Genomic DNA, 13728 nt, shown 5'->3' on the forward strand with positions numbered 1-13728 from the left:
CCTTCTCTTCTATGCAATCTGGTTTCCGAGCTGGCCATGGGCGCACCTCAGCCAGACTCAAGGTCCTAAACAATATCATAACCGCCATCGATAAAAGACAGTACTGTGCAGCCGTCTTCATCAACCTGGCCAAGGCTTCGACACTGTCAATCACCGCATTCTCATCGGCAGACTCAACAGCCTTGGCTTCTCAAATGACTGCCTTGCCTGGTTACCCAATTACTTCTCAGATAGAGTTCAGTATGTCAAATCGGAGGGTCTGTTGTCCGGACCTCTGGCAGTCTCTATGGGGGTGCCACAGGGTTAAATTCTCGGTCTGACTATTTTCTCTGTATATATATCAATGATGTCGCTCTTGCTGCTGGTGATTCTCTGATCCAACTCTACGCAGATGACCCCATTCAGTACACATCTGGCCCTTCTTTGGACACTGTGCTAACAAACCTCCAAACGAGTTTCAATGCCCTTCTGAGGCCTCCAACTGCTTATAAATGCTAGTCAAACTAAATGCATGCTCTTCAACCGATTGCTGCCCGCACCCTCCTGCCCGTCTAGCATCACTTCTCAGGACGGTTCTGACTTAGAATATGTGGACAACAACAAATACCTAGATGTCTGGTTAGACTGTAAACTCTCCTTCCAGACTCACATTAAGCATCTCCAATCCAAAATTAAATCTAGAATCGGCTTCATATTTCGCAACAAAGCCTCCTTCACTCATGCTGGCAAACATACCCTCATAAAACTGACTATCCTACCGATCCTCGACTTTGGCGATGTAATTTACAAAATAGCCTCCAACACTCTACTCAGCAAACTGGATGTAGTCTATCACAGTGCCATCCGTTTTGTCACCAAAGCCCCATATACTACCCACCACTGCGACCTGTATGCTCTCGTTGGCTGGCCTTCACTACATATTCGTCGCCAAACCCACTGGATGCAGGTCATCTATAAGTTCATGCTAGGTAAAGCCCCGCCTTATCTCAGCTAACTGGAGTCTTATACAGTGGGGCAAAAAAGTATTTAGTCAGCCACCAATTGTGCAAGTTCTCCCACTTAAAAAGATGAGAGAGGCCTGTAATTGTCATCATAGGTACACTTCAACCATGACAGACAAAATGAGGGAAAACAATCCAGAAAATCACATTGTAGGATTTTTAATGAATTTATTTGCAAATTATGGTGGAAAATAAGTATTTGGTCACCTACAAACAACCAAGATTTCTGGCTCTCACAGACCTGTAACTTCTTTTTTAAGAGGCTCCTCTGTCCTCCACTCGTTACCTGTATTAATGGCACCTGTTTGAACTTGTTATCAGTATAAAAGACACATGTCCACAACCTCAAACAGTCACACTCCAAACTCCACTATGGCCAAGACCAAAGAGCTGTCAAAGGACACCAGAAACAAAATTGTAGACCTGCACCAGGCTGGGAAGACTGAATCTGCAATAGGTAAGCAGCATGGTTTGAAGAAATCAACTGTGGGAGCAATTATTAGGAAATGGAAGACATACAAGACCACTGATAATCTCCCTCGATCTGGGGCTCCACGCAAGATCTCACCCCGTGGGGTCAAAATGATCACAAGAACGGTGAGCAAAAATCCCAGAACCACACGGGGGGACCTAGTGAATGACCTGCAGAGAGCTGGGACCAAAGTACCAAAGCCTACCATCAGTAACACACTACGCCGCCAGGGACTCAAATCCTGCAGTGCCAGACGTGTCCCCCTGCTTAAGCCAGTACATGTCCAGGCCCGTCTGAAGTTTGCTAGAGAGCATTTGGATGATCCAGAAGAAGATTGGGAGAATGTCATATGGTCAGATGAAACCAAAATATAACTTTTTGGTAAAAACTCAACTGGTCGTGTTTGGAGGACAAAGAATGCTGAGTGCCGCTGACTACTTGGTGGGTGGAGGGGTGTGTATGTGTGTGTGAGAGAATTACAGATATTGATTTTGGTCTAGTAAACTGCAATGCTCTCTCTCACACTATCTCTCAATTCAATTAAGGGGCTTTATTGGCATGGGAAACATATGTTTACATTGCCAAAGCAAGTGAAATAGATAATAAACAAAAGTGGCATAAACAAAAATAAATCTACAGTAAACATTACACTTAATAAAGTTCCAAAATAATAAAGACATTTAAAATGTCATATTATGTACTGAATATATATACAGTGTTGTAATGATGTGCAAATAGTTAAAGTACAAAAGGGAAAATAAATATAGGTTGTATTTCTAATGGGAATGGTTCTTCACTGGTTGCCCTTTTCTTGTGGCAACAAGTCACAAATCTTGCTGCTGTGATTGCACACTGTGGTATTTCACGCAAAATACATGGGAGTTGTTCCAAATTGGATTTGTTTTCGAATTCTTTGTAGGTCTGTGTAATCTGAGGGAAATATGTGTCTCTAATATAGTCATACTATCACGTTTGAAGGTAAGACCCAGGTGCAGACAGTATCGAAGTAACAAAAGTTTATTTGATCGAACAAGGGCAAGCAAAGGTACAGGACGGCAGGCAGGCTCAGGGTCAGGGCAGGCAGAAAGGTAAAAAGGTAAAAAGGTAAAAAGACAAGACAAGAGCAAGGGGAAAAACACTTGTAGATTTGAAGAAAAAATGAACTGGCAACAGACAAATAGAAAACACAGGTATAAATACACAGGGGATAATGGGGGAGATGGGCGACAGGTGAAAGAGATCAGGGCGCGACACATACATTTGGCAGAAGGTTAGGAAGTGCAGCACAGTTTCCACCTTATCTCAATTCAATTCAATTCAATTCAAGGGCTTTATTGGCATGGGAAACATGTGTTAACATTGCCAAAGCAAGTGAGGTAGACAACATACAAAGTGAATATATAAAGTGAAAAACAACAAAAATTAACAGTAAACATTACACATACAGAGGTTTCAAAACAGTAAAGACATTACAAATGTCATATTATATATATATATATATATATATATATATATATACACAGTGTTTTAACAATGTACAAATGGTTAAAGGACACAAGATAAAATAAATACGCATAAATATGGGTTGTATTTACAATGGTGTGTGTTCTTCACTGGTTGCCCTTTTCTCGTGGCAACAGGTCACAAATCTTGCTGCTGTGATGGCACACTGTGGAATTTCACCCAGTAGATATGGGAGTTTTTCAAATTTGGATTTGTTTTCGAATTCTTTGTGGATCTGTGTAATCTGAGGGAAATATGTCTCTCTAATATGGTCATACATTGGGCAGGAGGTTAGGAAGTGCAGCTCAGTTTCCACCTCATTTTGTGGGCAGTGAGCACATAGCCTGTCTTCTCTTGAGAGCCATGTCTGCCTACGGCGGCCTTTCTCAATAGCAAGGCTATGCTCACTGAGTCTGTACATAGTCAAAGCTTTCCTTAATTTTGGGTCAGTCACAGTGGTCAGGTATTCTGCCGCTGTGTACTCTCTGTTTAGGGCCAAATAGCATTCTAGTTTGCTCTGTTTTTTTGTTAATTCTTTCCAATGTGTCAAGTAATTATCTTTTTGTTTTCTCATGATTTGGTTGGGTCTAATTGTGCTGTTGTCCTGGGGCTCTGTAGGGTGTGTTTGTGTTTGTGAACAGAGCCCCAGGACCAGCTTGCTTAGGGGACTCTTCTCCAGGTTCATCTCTCTGTAGGTGATGGCTTTGTTATGGAAGGTTTGTGAATCACTTCCTTTTAGGTGGTTGTAGAATTTGACGGCTCTTTTCTGGATTTTGATAATTAGTGGGTATCGGCCTAATTCTGCTCTGCATGCATTATTTGGTGTTCTACGTTGTACACGGGGGATATTTTTGCAGAATTCTGCGTGCAGAGTCTCAATTTGGTGTTTGTCCCATTTTGTGAAGTCTTGGTTGGTGAGCGGACCCCAGACCTCACAACCATAAAGGGCAATGGGCTCTATGACTGATTCAAGTATTTTTAGCCAAATCCTAATTGGTATGTTGAAATTTATGTTTCTTTTGATGGCATAGAATGCCCTTCTTGCCTTGTCTCTCAGATCGTTCACAGCTTTGTGGAAGTTACCTGTGGCGCTGATGTTTAGGCCAAGGTATGTATAGTTTTTTGTGTGCTCTAGGGCAACAGTGTCTAGATGGAATTTGTATTTGTGGTCCTGGTGACTGGACCTTTTTTGGAACACCATTATTTTGGTCTTACTGAGATTTACTGTCAGGGCCCAGGTCTGACAGAATCTGTGCATAAAATCTAGGTGCTGCTGTAGTCCCTCCTTGGTTGGTGACAGAAGCACCAGATCATCGGCAAACAGCAGACATTTGACTTCGGATTCTAGCAGGGGGAGGCCGGGTGCTGCAGACTTTTCTAGTGCCCGCGCCAATTCGTTGATATATATGTTGAAGAGGGTGGGGCTTAAGCTGCATCCCTGTCTAACCCCACGACCCTGTGTGAAGAAATGTGTGTGTTTTTTGCCAATTTTAACCTCACACTTGTTGTTTGTGTACATGGATTTTATAATGTTGTATGTTTTACCCCAACACCACTTTCCATTAACTTGTATAGCAGACCCTCATGCCAGATTGAGTCGAAGGCTTTTTTGAAATCAACAAAGCATGAGAAGACTTTGCCTTTGTTTTGGTTTGTTTGGTTGTCAATTAGGGTGTGCAGGGTGAATACATGGTCTGTTGTACGGTAATTTGGTAAAAAGCCAATTTGACATTTGCTCAGTACATTGTTTTCATTGAGGAAATGTACAAGTCTGCTGTTAATAATAATACAGAGGATTTTCCTAAGGTTACTGTTGACACATATTCCACGGTAGTTATTGGGGTCAAATTTGTCTCCACTTTTGTGGATTGGGGTGATCAGTCCTTGGTTCCAAATATTGGGGAAGATGCCAGAGCTAAGTATGATGTTAAAGAGTTTTAGTATAGCCAATTGGAATTTGTTGTCTGTATATTTGATAATTTCATTGAGGATACCATCAACACCACAGGCCTTTTTGGGTTGGAGGGTTTTTATTTTGTCCTGTAACTCATTCAATGTAATTGGAGAATCCAGTGGGTTCTGGTAGTCTTTAATAGATGATTCTAAGATCTGTAATTGATCATGTAAATGTTTTTGCTCTTTATTCTTTGTTATAGAGCCAAAAAGATTGGAGAAGTGGTTTACCCATACATCTCCATTTTGGATAGATAATTCTTCTTGTTGTTGTTTGTTTAGTGTTTTCCAATTTTCCCAGAAGTGGTTAGAGTCTATGGATTCTTCAATTGCATTGAGCTGATTTCTGACATGCTGTTCCTTCTTTTTCCGAAGTGTATTTCTGTATTGTTTTAGTGATTCACCATAGTGAAGGCGTAGACTCAGGTTTTCCGGGTCTCTATGTTTTTGGTTGGACAGGTTTCTCAATTTCTTTCTTAGATTTTTGCATTCTTCATCAAACCATTTGTCATTATTGTTAATTTTTTTCGGTTTTCTATTTGAGATTTTTAGATTTGATAGGGAAGCTGAGAGGTCAAATATACTGTTAAGATTTTCTACTGCCAAGTTTACACCTTCACTATTACAGCGGAACGTTTTACCCAGGAAATTGTCTAAAAGGGATTGAATTTGTTGTTGCCTAATTGTTTTTTGGTAGGTTTCCAAACTGCATTCCTTCCATCTATAGCATTTCTTAATGTTACTCAGTTCCTTTGGCTTTGATGCCTCATGAATGATTATTGCTCTGTTTAAGTAGACTGTGATTTTGCTGTGGTCTGATAGGGGTGTCAGTGGGCTGACTGTGAACGCTCTGAGAGACTCTGGGTTGAGGTCAGTGATAAAGTAGTCTACAGTACTACTGCCAAGAGATGAGCTATAGGTGTACCTACCATAGGAGTCCCCTCGAAGCCTACCGTTGACTATGTACATACCCAGCGTGCGACAGAGCTGCAGGAGTTGTGACCCGTTTTTGTTGGTTATGTTGTCATAGTTGTGCCTAGGGGGGCATATGTGGGAGGGAATGCTGTCACCTCCAGGCAGGTGTTTGTCCCCCTGTGTGCTGAGGGTGTCAGGTTCTTGTCCGGTTCTGGCATTTAGGTCGCCACAGACTAGTACATGTCCCTGGGCCTGGAAATGATTGATTTCCCCCTCCAGGATGGAGAAGCTGTCTTCATTAAAATATGGGGATTCTAGTGGGGGGATATAGGTAGCACACAGGAGGACATTTTTCTCTGTTAGGATAATTTCCTTTTGAATTTCTAGCCAAATGTATCTCTCTCTGTTGCTGTCTCTCACTCTCTCTCACTCTCTCAATTCTCAATTTCTCAATTTAAGGGCTTTATTGGCATGAGAAACATATGTTAGCATTGCCAAAGCAAGTTAAGTAGATAATACTCTCTATCACTCTCTCTCACTCTCTCGCTCTCACACGCTCTCACACGCTCTCACACTCTCTCTCACTCTCTCTCTTTGTATCTCTCTCACTCTCTGTCTCTCACTCTCTCAACTCTCAATTTCTCAATTTAAGCATTGCCAAAGCAAGTGAAGTAGATAATAGTCTTACTCTCTCTCACTCTCTCTCACTCTCTCTCTCTCTCTCTCTCTCGCAAGCTCTCTCACATGCTCTCGCTTTCTTTCTCTCTCTCTCTCTCTCTCTCTCTCTCTCGCTCTCTCTCTCTCTCTCACTCTCACTCTCTCCCTGTCTCTGTCTCTCTCTGTCTCACTCTGTCTCTCTCTTTCTCTCACACACACACTCTCACACACTCTCTAACACACTCTTCACACTTTCTCTAGTACTCTCTCTCTCTCTCTCTCTTTTTACTCTCTCCCTCTTTACTCTCTCCCTCTCTCTTTACAGTAGATGGCGCTGTGCCATAATATCATAAATTTCACCATAATCCACTTCACAGAACACAATAAACGACCAGGCCCAAAATAAAGAAATAAAAAAGACACTGTGAATTTATGTTTGACATGAAGTCTGGGGTTGACTTTCAGTGCATGGAAAGTACTCTGGAGAGTGGAGTGTTTGTTAGTGGGTGGGCTTTTGGGTCTGATTCAATTCAGACAGGGCCAGGCTCAGCTGGGCATTGATTGGCATGATGACAGCCAGCCAGTGCGGAGGAGTTAGAGCAGTAGTGTGCAGTAGTTTCATGGAAGACTCATTGGAGACCTGAATACAACGCTAAAGAAAAAACTAGCTTAGAATGGAATTCTCCTTTTGACCAGGAACAGCTGCTCATGTGACTTGTAAAGGATTTCTTTGCTCAATGTTACAGAAAAAGCAGGATTTTTGTCAAGCGATTTGGTCACTATGTTCAGGGATATAGATACTGTGGTTCCAGTCTGAGGAAACATTTAAACAGATGACAAATCATCTACATATTCTGTCTGACAGCATTGGATATTTTGTTATTATTTTGTTTTCTGGTCATGATTATGTCATTATTTTGTAATGACCTTTTAATTTTGAGTAAATATTGAGTAAATGAAACATAACATAATATCATTGATTCATCAGGCTCATCCTATGCTCTGTAATTAGGTTAGCAGAGAGATCCATCTTTCTGGTGAATCATTCTTCTGCCTCTAAAACACAGTATGTAGAAACTGCCCTAACCATGAGTCCAGAGTCAGCTATGTTTTAAACTCCCTAATGGGTAGTGTTAAACTTGGAGTTAGGGGTAATCTTATCCTGGATCTGTGGTTAGGGACTTACACCTTCTACTTCTATGCCTTGCCCCCGCGGCCCCGCCCCGCCCTGAACCGAGTCCCATTCTGGTGCCGCTGATAGGGGCAGCTGGAGACCTTTATCAGCCCCCTCCCTCCCTTTCTGAGAAACCTGGGCTGACCTCTCCTCTTCCAGACCTGGGCCATGACCACTGGAGTTCCAACCATACATATACAGACAAATGGAAATTAGGCACATCTGGTTTTAACAAAAATTGTGTGGTTCTACAGTAAATATAAAGCAATAAATACCCACAGATGTATCTCTGTTGTTGTTTTTTCCATTTATGTCAGATCTAACCCTACTGTTGTACGCATATGTATGAATATGTATAACCTATGTTTTGCCTACTGTACACTACTGTAGGATAAAGACAATGATCCTACAAAATGTTGCAAGATGTTGGATTCTGGTTTTATTGTAATATGTTTGTTGGGACCCTTGAATTGGACTTGTATGCAGATGCTATATTTCAAAGATTTTGTGGAAACTAGAAAAATGGGCAGGGCAACCACTAGTGAGTGCACTGTTCCAAGTGATGAGCAAACCTTCACTGCAACCTGGCTTGGGTTGAAGACCTATATAGAGGCATCTAGTATGGCTCATAAATGGGTCATTGTAGAGAAGTGGTGCAAATAGGTGTCACGCCCTGACCATAGAGAGCCTTTTATTCTCTATTTTGGTTAGGTCGGGTGTGACTAGGGTGGGTGATCTAATGTGTTTACATCTATGTTGGCCTGGTATGGTTCCCAATCAGAGGCAGCTGTTTATCGTTGTCTCCGATTGGGGATCATATTTAGGCAGCCATTTCCCCACTGGTTTTTGTGGGATCTTGTTTTGAGTTAGTGCCTGTTGCACCTCTTATGTTACGGTTCGTTGTTTGTTTCCTTTTTGTTTTGTAAGTTTCACAAAAAATTAAGATGTGGAACTCAGAGCACGCTGCGCCTTGGTCCATCTCTCCACACAGCCGTGACAATAGGGGGTTGGAAAACAATTCAAATTAGTATCCTATTTCTCCCAAATCTTTATCACACACGTCCTCCAACATATGTCAGATAGACATAACCACTACTCACACGTCTTCCAACATATGTCACATATGTCAGATAGACATAACTACTACTCACATGTCTTCCAACATATGTCAGATAGACATAACTACTACTCACACGTCTTCCAACATATGTCAGACAGACATAACCACTACTCACACGTCTTCCAACATATGTCAGATAGACATAACTACTACTCACACGTCTCCCAACATGTCAGATAGACATAACTACTACTCACACGTCTTCCAACATATGTCAGATAGACATAACTACTACTCACACATGTCCTCCAACATATGTCAGATAGACATAACTACTACTCACACGTCTCCAAACATGTCAGATAGACATAACTACTACTCACACGTCTTCCAACATATGTAAGATAGACATAACTACTACTCACACGTCTTCCAACATATGTCAGACAGACATAACTACTACTCACACGTCTCCCAACATGTCAGATAGACATAACTACTACTCACACGTCTTCCAACATATGTAAGATAGACATAACTACTACTCACACATGTCCTCCAACATATGTCAGACAGACATAACTACTACTCACACGTCTCCCAACATGTCAGATAGACATAACTACTACTCACACGTCTTCCAACATATGTCAGATAGACATAACTACTACTCACACGTCTTCCAACATATGTCAGATAGACATAACTACTACTCACACGTCTCCCAACATGTCAGATAGACATAACTACTACTCACACATGTCCTCCAACATATGTCAGACAGACATAACTACTACTTACACGTCTTCCAACATATGTCAGATAGACATAACTACTACTCACATGTCTTCCAACATTTGTCAGATAGACATAACTACTACTCACACGTCTTCCAACATATGTCAGATAGACATAACTACTACTCACACGTCTCCCAACATGTCAGATAGACATAACTACTACTCACACATGTCCTCCAACATATGTCAGACAGACATAACTACTACTCACACGTCTTCCAACATATGTCAGACAGACATAACTACTACTCACACGTCTTCCAACATATGTCAGACAGACATAACTACTACTCACACATGTCCTCCAACATATGTCAGACAGACATAACTACTACTCACACGTCTCCCAACATGTCAGATAGACATAACTACTACTCACACATGTCCTCCAACATATGTCAGACAGACATAACTACTACTCACACGTCTTCCAACATATGTCAGACAGACATAACTACTACTCACACGTCTTCCAACATATGTCAGACAGACATAACTACTACTCACACGTCTTCCAACATATGTCAGACAGACATAACTACTACTCACACGTCTTCCAACATATGTCAGACAGACATAACTACTACTCACACGTCTTCCAACATATGTCAGACAGACATAACTACTACTCACACGTCTTCCAACATATGTCAGACAGACATAACTACTACTCACACGTCTTCCAACATATGTCAGACAGACATAACTACTACTCACACACTTTGTTTATATTGCATATTTGAAATATTGTCCTGAATTCCTGACCACCCCACTAAACTACTACTGAAATATAGTGGGAAAGTTGCAGTAAAGGGAGAACCAGGCACAGTAATGCTAATTTTGATTAACCTTCTATTACAGATACATTTTACAAAACAATATGCAACATTTTCAAATATAATCTCTATTTTTCTTTTTGGTCAGATGAGACCAAAATATAACTTTTTGGCCTGAGTGCAAAACGATATGTCTGGCAAAAACCCAATACATCTTTCCACCCAAAAGAACACCATGCCTACAGTAAAGAACATCATGCCTACAGTAAAGAACACCATGTCTACAGTAAAGAACACCATGTCTACAGTAAAGAACACCATGTCTACAGTAAAGAACACCATGCCTACAGTAAAGAACACCATGCCTACAGTAAAGAACACCATGCCTACAGTAAAGAACACCATGTCTACAGTAAAGAACACCATGCCTACAGTAAAGAACACCATGCCTACAGTAAAGAACACCATGCCTACAGTAAAGAACACCATACTACAGTAAAGAACACCATGCCTACAGTAAAGAACACCATGTCTACAGTAAAGAACACCATGCCTACAGTAAAGAACACCATGTCTACAGTAAAGAACACCATGTCTATAGTAAAGAACACCATGTCTACAGTAAAGAACACCATGTCTACAGTAAAGAACACCATGTCTACAGTAAAGAACACCATGTCTACAGTAAAGAACACCATGCCTACAGTAAAGAACACCATGCCTACAGTAAAGAACACCATGTCTACAGTAAAGAACACCATGCCTACAGTAAAGAACACCATGCCTACAGTAAAGAACACCATGCCTACAGTAAAGAACACCATGCCTACAGTAAAGAACACCATAACTACAGTAAAGAACACCATGCCTACAGTAAAGAACACCATAACTACAGTAAAGAACACCATGCCTACAGTAAAGAACACCATGCCTACAGTAAAGAACACCATAACTACAGTAAAGAACACCATGTCTACAGTAAAGAACACCATGCCTACAGTAAAGAATCAATCAATCAATCAAATTTATTTTATATAGCCCTTCGTACATCAGCTGATATTTCAAAGTGCTGTACAGAAACCCAGCCTAAAACCCCAAACAGCAAGCAATGCAGGTGAAGAAGCACGGTGGCTAGGAAAAACTCCCTAGAAAGGCCAAAACCTAGGAAGAAACCTAGAGAGGAACCAGGCTATGTGGGGTGGCCAGTCCTCTTCTGGCTGTGCCGGGTGGAGATTATAACAAAACATGGTCAAGATGTTCAAATGTTCATAAATGACCAGCATGGTCGAATAATAATAAGGCAGAATAGTTGAAACTGGAGCAGCAGCACAGTCAGGTGGACTGGGGACAGCAAGGAGTCATCATGTCAGGTATTCCTGGGGCATGGTCCTAGGGCTCAGGTCCTCCGAGAGAGAGAAAGAAAGAGAGAATTAGAGAGAGCATATGTGGGATGGCCAGTCCTCTTCTGGCTGTGCCGGGTGGAGATTATAACAAAACATGGTCAAGATGTTCAAATGTTCATAAATGACCAGCATGGTCGAATAATAATAAGGCAGAATAGTTGAAACTGGAGCAGCAGCACAGTCAGGTGGACTGGGGACAGCAAGGAGTCATCATGTCAGGTAGTCCTGGGGCATGGTCCTAGGGCTCAGGTCCTCCGAGAGAGAGAAAGAGAGAAGGAGAGAATTAGAGAACGCACACTTAGATTCACACAGGACACCGAATAGGACAGGAGAAGTACTCCAGATATAACAAGAACACCATGCCTACAGTAAAGAACACCATGTCTACAGTAAAGAACACCATGCCTACAGTAAAGAACACCATGCCTACAGTAAAGAACACCATGCCTAAATGTGTGTCACGCCTTGGTCTTAGTATTTTGTGTTTTCTTTAATTATTTGTTCAGGCCAGGGTGTGACATGGGGTTATTGTATTGTCTTATTGGGGTTTTTGTAGGCATTGGGATTGTGGTTGATTAGGGGTGTGTCTAGTATAGGCTTGGCTGCCTGAGGCGGTTCTCAATCTGAGTCAGGTGATTCTCGTTGTCTCGGATTGGGAACCGTATTTAGGTAGCCTGAGTTTCACTTTGTATTTCGTGGGTGATTGTTCCTGTCTATGTGTTTTCACCAGATAGGGCTGTTTAGGTTTTCGTTACGTTCATCACGTTCTTTATTTTGTAGTGTTTGTATTGATTCGTGTTTTACGTTTGTTTATTAAAACATGGATCGAAATCTACACGCTGCATTTTGGTCCGACTCTCCATCTCATATAGAAAACCGTAACAATGTGTTTACGAATAAGAAAGATAAGGTCCTTATGCTTCCAAAATCGTACTGCAAGTGATGCATGTTAATGTTCAGACCAATGTTCAAAACTCCTACGTAGCCTACCTAAAGAAGACGCCTTCATCAATAACTTTTATGTGATGGAACTGAGAGTCATTATCAAGGGCTACTTTGTGACACACCGACTACAATTTCACACATTCACCCAAACCACTGTATTCTGTGCATTTTACGCAGACCTGTACCGTGCATCTTTCCATACATTTATCTACAGTTGAAGTCAGAAGTTTACTTACACCTTATCCCAGTCTGCTGTTCCCACATGCTTCAAGAGGGCCACCATTGTTCCTGTTCCCAAGAAAGTTAAGGTAACTGTGCTAAATGACTACCGCCCCGTAGCACTCACTTCCGTCATCATGAAGTGCTTTGAGAGACTAGTCAAGGATCATATCACCTCCACCCTACCTGACGCCCAAATAGGTCCACAGACGTCGCAATCGCAATCACACTGCCCAAACCCATCTGGACAAGATGAATACCTATGTGAGAATGCTGTTCATTGACTACAGCTCAGCATTTAACACCATAGTACCCTCCAAACTTGTCATCAAGCTCGAGACCCTGGGTCTCGACTCCGCCCTGTGCAACTGGGTCCTGGACTTCCTAACGGGCCGCCCCCAGGTGGTGAGGGTAGGTAACAACATCTCCACCCCGCTGATCCTCAACACTGGGGCCCCACAACTGGGGCCCCAACATACTGACACAACTCCAGCCACTTTAATAATGGAACAATTGATGCAATAAATGTATCACTAGCCACTTTAAACAATGCCACTTCATATAATGTCTATACCCTAAATTACTCATCTCATATGTATATACTGTTGTCGTGACGTTGTATTAGTTAATGTGACGACTGTTGCTCATCGAATGATTAAAAGTTTCTAATTGCGTGATTAACTGAATCAAGCAATTATTAACTCATTATCCTGGGGCACCATGGGAAAATTAGTTTTATTGAGTTTCTATTTCCCAAATTAACTCAAAGAATATCAGAATATCGATTTTACAACCGTAGCTAATTAATCCGTTTCCTCTACAGTCTCATTCTGAACATCGCATAATCTGG

This window comes from Oncorhynchus mykiss, chromosome 23 (genome assembly GCF_013265735.2).
Source record: "Oncorhynchus mykiss isolate Arlee chromosome 23, USDA_OmykA_1.1, whole genome shotgun sequence".
Classification (NCBI taxonomy): domain Eukaryota; kingdom Metazoa; phylum Chordata; class Actinopteri; order Salmoniformes; family Salmonidae; genus Oncorhynchus; species Oncorhynchus mykiss.